The following is an 8,001-nucleotide window of genomic DNA, read 5'->3' on the forward strand; positions in this document are numbered from 1 at the left end:
GAAAACTTTTCACTGGAATATTAAGGATAGGAACTGGCTCAATAATCGATCAAACTGGAATTCCTTGTACGCAAAGGATGTAGTAGTTTCCATGGTGGCCAAGACTTTTGTTGAACAAGTTTGTTGACCCAGAAGCTTGCAATGGATATAATTCATCCAATGTTTGTCTATTGCATGTAGTTCAAGGTAGATTGCCTTTGGTGTCCTTGCTCCTTCCGCAGGGTGACTTAAAGGAATTTCTGAAATTGGGAGCAAAACCCTTCGAGCATACTTCCCCGTTCCAAAGTTACATACACGAACCCCTCTAATTGAGGCACGCGAATGTTCCTACATGACATGCCTTCATAGTCCTAACGAGATAAATCCTGGTGGGCACTTATTTCAGAGTAGAAGTTTGTTGTCGCACATTTCTACATGGAGGGCGAGTCCTTCCACACACCACCCTGTAAGACAAGTGTCTGAATGTCTCGTATATTTATGGCAAGAGACTAAAACGATGGTGATCCATTAACCCACTTATAAAGGGCTGTATTAGCATTATGTTTCCGAATGCTGTATTTTCGTCCTAGTTATGCCTGCATGCAGGAGGTTAGGTAAGGAGTCACCTTTGGGATTGATGCACACTCGCAATGTGCAGTGGGAGAATATTACTTGCTATTGATTGACTTATTAATTTGGTCGGGGATTAGCTGCACAGTCCTCCGGGAGAGCTTTGTTGGAAGTTGTGTATATTATTCATGGGATTAGGTCGGGATCAATGGATACTAACGAGGATACTATCAATATGGCAATTGAAGTGTAAATGTGTCGGTTCATTAGGTGGATAATCTGCAGTGTTAGTGCCCTTGATGGGCAAATTATTAAGGATTCATGTGCAGACGTCCTTTGGATGCATTTGATTTCAATAAGTTGCATTCAAGATTAATAAACACGTGGAAGGCTCGAGTTCACATGAGCTACTCAGTTGAATGCAGTCACAATAATATATGGGGTTTTGAAAGGGGCTTCCATGCCTGCGGCTCTAATGTTAGTCTGTCTTATCTGTCTGTGTTTGTCTTATTTTTCACATCTTTTCTTCCAAGGGACCGTGATTCCAAGCACTTAGGACCTAGTAAACCTGTTGCACAATATCTAAGCCATTTACCAAGGGCAAGGGGTTTGGTGTTCGAAAACTGATGTATAAACATGTCAACTACCGCATTATTGAATGTAATCTTTGATATAAAGAATAATAATTGGGGTCAGGGAACCCTTGCAGATCAATTCCCTTGGAAAGCTACAAGAAGAATGGAGAGACCTGTTAAATGAGAATTACCGCTAAGATCGAGAAACACCAGCTAGGTAAGAAGTGATGCAGAAAAAGGGGTTAAAACACCCGGAAAAGGTATTCTCCTGCCATTTACTGCAGAGGGAGATAAGACTTCCGAAAGTATCTATGGCAATGCCAAAGAGAAGCTTCTCATTTCATAATGCCAAAGAGAAGCTCATGCTCATGCTAGGAAAGGAATCTCCAGTGAATGACTTCATGTTGAAAGGATTTCTGAACGGGCCCATTTCTTCAACGTAATTGTATGTCTCCTCTATTACCCTTAGGCCTTTTTTTTTTTTGGGGTAGGGTAGGGTAGGTGAATGCATTTACGCACACAGTGTTGGACTCCCGATTCGGTACGTCGTCGGACAACCAACTAAACACCTCCCCATCGTCAGAGAGCTAGCCTGGAACCGTTTGTCACATTACTTCGGGCCAGCCCCCGAACTCTCCCGCCTTGCGGAGCCTTCAAATCAGGGAATTCCTTTCACCAACGGGAGGGGAGAGGAGGAAGGGAACTGTCAGTTCAAGGAACCCCCTGCCATCCGGCTCCTCCACCGATCGAGTTCTATCTTCTTAGCAACGAGAAGGGCCCGAACGTAATGGGCAACACGGTTCCACCTGTCAGCAGTCCTCAGCATCTCTTCCACAATGTTGTCTGGAGAGAGATCCCCTGTGTTTAAATAGAGTTGCTGACGAACCCCATCCCACCTTCCACAAGAAAAAAAAGTGTGGTGGGCATCGTCCACAACTCCATTGCAAAACACACAATCCGGAGAACGCGCCTTCCCAATCTTGTGCAGGTAAGACTGAAAATTTCCATGCCCACTTAAAAATTGGGTAAGGAAATAGTCAGTCTCACCATGCTTTCGATTCAGCCACGCACCTAAGTTGCCGATGAGCCGCGCGGTCCATCTGCTTCTAGTTTCATTTTGCCAAGAGAGCTGCCACTCGTCTAGAGTGTGTAGCCGTTCTTCGCGAGCAACCACCTCCCTTGGCTCATCTCCCTTGCGCTTGTATATGGCCTGACGCTCGCTAGCAAGAAGGGCAACGGGGATAACTCCCGCGATCACCATCACGGCCGGTTTAGAGACTGTGCGGTACGCAGACGCCACCCGTAAAACTCCCCGTCTCTGTACTTGCGCGAGGCGTCTACGATATACCTCCTTGTTAAGAGCGCCAGCCCATACCTCTGCGCCGTAGAGCAGGGCAGACTGCGTTGAGCTCATCAGGAGACGTCGCCTACTAGACGTAGGACCCCCAATGTTTGCCATTAGCCTACTTAACGCCGAAACTCCAGCCGCAGCCTTGTTCGCTGCTGCTTGGATTTGCTCAGAAAAGCTCATCTTTGAGTCAAGAGTCAACCCGAGGTACTTTACCGCTGATTTTGACTCGATTATCGACTCGCCGAACGATATGGGACGCAGGTTGGAATTCTCTTTTTAGTCAGGATGACTACTTCGGTTTTTTCCAGTGCAAGGTTGAAACCATGAGTAGTCATCCATCCGCTTACCCGTCGCATCAATATGCCGAGTGTGCTTTGCGCCTGTTCGACAGTGCGTCCAGCAACAAGCCCTGTGACATCATCTGCGTAGCCGACCAGGCGCGACTCCTCTGGCATGTCGAGTTTAAGCAGACTGTCATAGGTAGCGTTCCAGAGGTCCGGCCCTAGGATGGATCCCTGTGCTACCCCCGACGTGACCTCCATCCACTTTTGACCCTCTAGTGTTTCATAGAGCAGGGAGCGGTTCCTCAGATAGTCCCTCAAAATCCGTAAGAGATATTTCGGCACGTTGAAGGTATTGTCTAGGGTGCCTACAATGTCTTTCCATCTTACGGAATTGAAGGCGTTTCTGACGTCAAGCGTTACGAGAAGCACCACCCGTCGAGTTCGGCGGCTATGTGCCTCTGCTCGTCGAACGGCGTCCACGACTTGCATGACAGCATCAATTGTTGATCTCCCTGCCCTAAAACCAAACTGCCGGGGAGATAAATCTCCGGCAGCGCGTATCGCTTCAGCGAGTCTACTTCTGATGAGCTTTTCGAGCACTTTCCCAGCAGTATCAAGCATACATAGTGGGCGGTATGAAGACGGCAGTTTGGGATCGCCTTTCCCTTTAGGGATCAGCGCAAGCCTCGCAAATTTCCAACGAGCAGGGAAAATGCCCTCTTTCAGGCAAGCGTTGAATGCGCCGAGCAGTAAGTCTGGCCGGTGTTGGAATACCAGTTTGTACACCTCTGCTGGAATACCATCGGGTCCTGGCGACTTCTTGTTTTTCATCGAGAGGACTGCCTGTTCCAACTCTTTTGCAGTGAAAAGTGGACAGTCCTCTGCGTTCTCCGCGCCGACGTCACCATCCCATACGGGGTGCGCATGGAAGAGTGCCCTCACAATGCATTCCATCTGCTCGGCCTTAAGTGAACAGGGTTTCCACAGAGCCCCGATTTTTCGGGTTACAAGTTTGTAACCGAGTCCCCACGGATCCCCATTCACCTCGTCGATCAGATCTTGCCAGCAGCGAACTTTGCTCTTGTTTATTGCGCTGCGGAGTCTCCTTTTGGCTGATTTGTACTCCATCATTATGGTACATGCCTCCTCCCACCCTTAGGCCTTAAAGGTTACATGAATTGCAATGCTTCCTAGATGTACGAAGGATCAGACCGGGACTGCATACTGTAAAATCACAAGTCTGCAACCCATCTCCTCAAAAATGTTCCAAAAACTAGCGGTCTTCTTTTTAAAATAAACAATTAGGGAACCGGAAGTTCAGTGTTTCAGGTATGAAAGGTTTTGTTGATTTTTTATGTAAGAATATTCGGCAACACGATGGCTCCATGGGTCATAGTGTATATACGTTGATCCTACCCGTTATTCAATTTGACGAGGAATTGACATTTTATCTCTTAGCGAGTATTTATTTGACGCGAAAGGAGTATTATAACTTTGTTAATAATGATGGGATTTGCACGAAACTTTCCAGTATGATGCTTTTTATTAGAACATTATTAATATTACTGGAGCAGATATCGCACGAACTTTTTTTTGAGGTCTAGATACCATGAGCATGGAACATCATATTTTCTTTCAGATTTTTGGGTTGGGTAGTTTCTGAGAACTTTTCATTTGATAGTGAAAGTTGCACTCCTCTTTTAGGTATATGAGGACCAGTCTCCTTAAGTTCACCGTGCAGCAATATAATTCAGCGTATGCGTAGGGTTCACAGCCTGCACTTTCCCACCAAATGTCGTGTCAATTGCTACAGTCGTTTCCGAGAAAAGTGCGTGTGACAGATAGATAGACGTACCGACAGACGGACAGACAGAAGACAAAAAATTGATACGGGAAGGATACCCAGAATAGAAAACCAAAAGTCGTTGGTATGTGAAGGCTGATTGGCAGTAACTGCGTCCCAGGCATATAACCACGCACCAGTTGCTGCCGCAAGCTGATACAGTAACCATCTGTATGATCTTGTAAGCGGACCTCTCACCTGCACGTGCCAGTGGGCGTTCACGTTCCTCCCCGCATTGGCGATACGGCGACCCGAGTACGGTTGTGATCGGTCGGTTGAGGTGAGGTTTCCTGCGAGTTCCGGAATTCAACACGTCACTTTGTCGTAATCAACGACAGGTGAACCGTGGTTTTTAGGAGGTACCAAGCCCTAAACTAGGGGAAACACCTGAGTTATTTCAGCTAACTTAGGAGGTGTGAATGTACTGAAAGCCTACGGAATTTTCGACGGTTGTCTACTGTTTGGTAGGTGGGCAGTTCAAAGAGTGAAAAGGACGGCTAGATGAATGGGACTTCCTATAGAGTACAGCTTGCACCTGAATTTGGGATGAATACCCGAACAAAAATTATGAATGGACGAAATACCATTAACACTGAAGGACAAAGAGGATATTGCCGCCATTCTTGTCGATTATGGGATCATCCGACCAGATACGGTAACAAGTGATACAAAGAAGGTTAGGTAAGGATACCTTTAACCGAAGTGGTAAAATGCTGCGCTCTCTACCGAAGTCCGCGAAGATGGATGGACGACTAGTTATTGATATTGACAAAGGCTGTACCGGGCACAGCAAAGAAGACGCGGTGCGTGTCAACAAGGAGAGAATTGATGCAGTGCTAGCTAAAGTACTCAGGGTGGAAAATTGGAAGGTGATGGGTAATAGACTGAACACGCTCTACGAATTCGTCGGGCCGAAGCACGATGTTCACTGTTATATTAAGGTGGTTATCCATCTGCGAAAAGCCATGAGTGAGTTAGGTTTGACGACCCAATGTATAACGAATGCAGAACAGTTACAAACTTCTACGGTGACTCCATTGCGACAGGTACCTATTGCTAGTAAAAAGATGGAAAATTGTAAAGAGCGTAAAGAGGACCAGAGGAGGAAAGGAGGATACTAGCGGAAAGTTTCCAACACCAAAAAATCCAAGGCTCCAAAGATCCAGTAAAGGCGGAAGAGCAATATTTGGATTTCAAATCGGGTTCACAAATGAAATCTGAAAAATGACAACTGTGAAGTCAAGGAAGCAAGTAAAACGAAGAGAGCCCGGTTCGAATACAAGTGTTATCGAAAGTGGAATGACTGGGAGACCATATGACAAGGATAAAAAAACCCAGAAGGGAGAACTGCTCCTGGAGCTTCGGAAGACGCTGAATGAAAGTCACCATTTTGATGGAATTAATGGTTGATCTGGCTTTACGGAACACATACTATCGATTCGAGTGGCCTCCCTGGCTCTCAACAACTGGCAGTAATCTATTGAAGATTACTCATTCTAGCATTTTCCACACTGTGTCCAAAAAAACTAATAGGTCTATGGGAGATTGGCTAACCTGGAGGTTTACTAGTCTTAAGTAATAGTACTAACTTCTACCGCTTCCATGATGCAGGAAACATCCTCTCGGACATGCACGCTTCGATCAACTCAGCGAACATGTCTGGTCTGGATTTGACGGCAAGCTTAAGGGCCCTATTCGGCACCCCATCCAGACCCGGAGGGTTTGTTATCTTCTATTCTAGCGTAGATATCTAACACCTCATCGCTGGTGACTAAATGGCGGTATTGCCGTCACATTCAGTGGTCGCTGGAAGCTGTCAGTTCCCTCCTCTTACCCTGGATAATTTTTAACAAAAGTGAAAGGCACGTGATCTGTGGAGGTGAACGGCATCTGAATCGCTCAATCACGATTCTATAGGTGCTCCCCCATGGGTTTGCGTCCGCTTCCGAACAGAGCTCCTTAAAGCATTCCCTCTTGCTCCATTGGATGGCGAGTTTGAGGGTTTTCGGGGTTCCTTGTAAGCGTGTTTTTTTCGCCCTTGATTGATTCTGCCAACTGACCTCTGAGTCGTTCTTCTGGCTCGGTAACAGGCTGATTGAAGGCTAGTCAGTTCAGTATTCCACCAGTAGCTTGGTGTTCTACTGGGGAATGAGCACCTCCTAGGCATGGATGCGTCGCATGCTCTGGTGATGCATTTAGCCACTTGGACCGCTCGTTCCGTGAGCGACACCATTATGAAGGTCTGCTCATCCAAAGCTTTAGCAGACCAGTCTGACATCTTTCTCGGTTTCGGGTATGATGGTCTTCTGTCCGGTGACTCGACCCATAGCCCAAAGAAGATTAGCTGGTGATCGCTGTGGGTGTAGTCCTTGCTGACGCACCAGGACATACCACGTGTCAGTGCAGGGCTGACGAAGATGAAGTCTACGATTGAGGTAGACCACCTTGCTGAAAGGTATTTACATAACCTTCGTTGGCCAGAATTATATCCAAATGTGCAAAAGCGTCTAAAACTGCGGTCCCTTGCATTTGCTACCCCACTCCCCGGCCCAAAACATTGAAGTCGCCAGCAATCACCGTTGGACTACGACTTGTTGGGGCGTAACAGCTGTACTCATGTTTCCCGTTTATTTTCATTCACACAAAGCCGCTGGCTGTCTGATTCCCAGTGCATTGTTTGGCCTGTCGACTGCATGCCCATATTGTTTCCATAAGTCGAATCTGTAATCCATACGCACCCTGACCTCGGATTCATAGGTGGTCTGCTCGAGTAAATCCTGAGCGATCCTGCAATGATTGAGATCGGGGTCGGCTTTGACTATTTTCAGTATATCCGCGAAGGACAAATTTCCCTTGTTGAAGATCACAATTGCTTCTGGGCGAATTCGCAGTTTTGTCTTTTTCTTCGCCTTTTCATTAACTAGTTTGGTCCGTCAACTGTTTTCATTCCCCTTGGATTTTGCCAGTTGCTAGTTGCTGGAGCTCGCACTTGGGGGACCTGCTTTCTCTTTTCGGTGCTTTAATTCCGTTTTTCGGCTTTTTCCTCTTAGGCGCTTGCTGATTTCTCTGAGGATCTACATCTTTTTCTCACACTCTCTTGTTTGGTGGCAGGTTGATTGCCATACGATTGGGTGACACTTGGGTCGCCTGTGTCACCGTTGGGGTAGCAGATTTCGACTCCTTGTCCTTGGAATTTCGTTCCCCCTGCTGTGATTTGTTGTAGAGCACTCTAATAGCTTTCACCATATTTTTTATGGCTTGGTGCATGTTGTGCTTGCCCTTGATGTACTCGGACAACTCAACTATAGCTGTGTGAAGGGTAATTCCTCTAAATCAGGGCTCTTCCTCCCATGAGTCCTAACCGATTATTACTTTTAAATAGTCCTTCACATTGGCATC

This window comes from Hermetia illucens, chromosome 2, assembly GCF_905115235.1.
Source record: "Hermetia illucens chromosome 2, iHerIll2.2.curated.20191125, whole genome shotgun sequence".
Classification (NCBI taxonomy): Eukaryota; Metazoa; Arthropoda; class Insecta; order Diptera; family Stratiomyidae; genus Hermetia; species Hermetia illucens.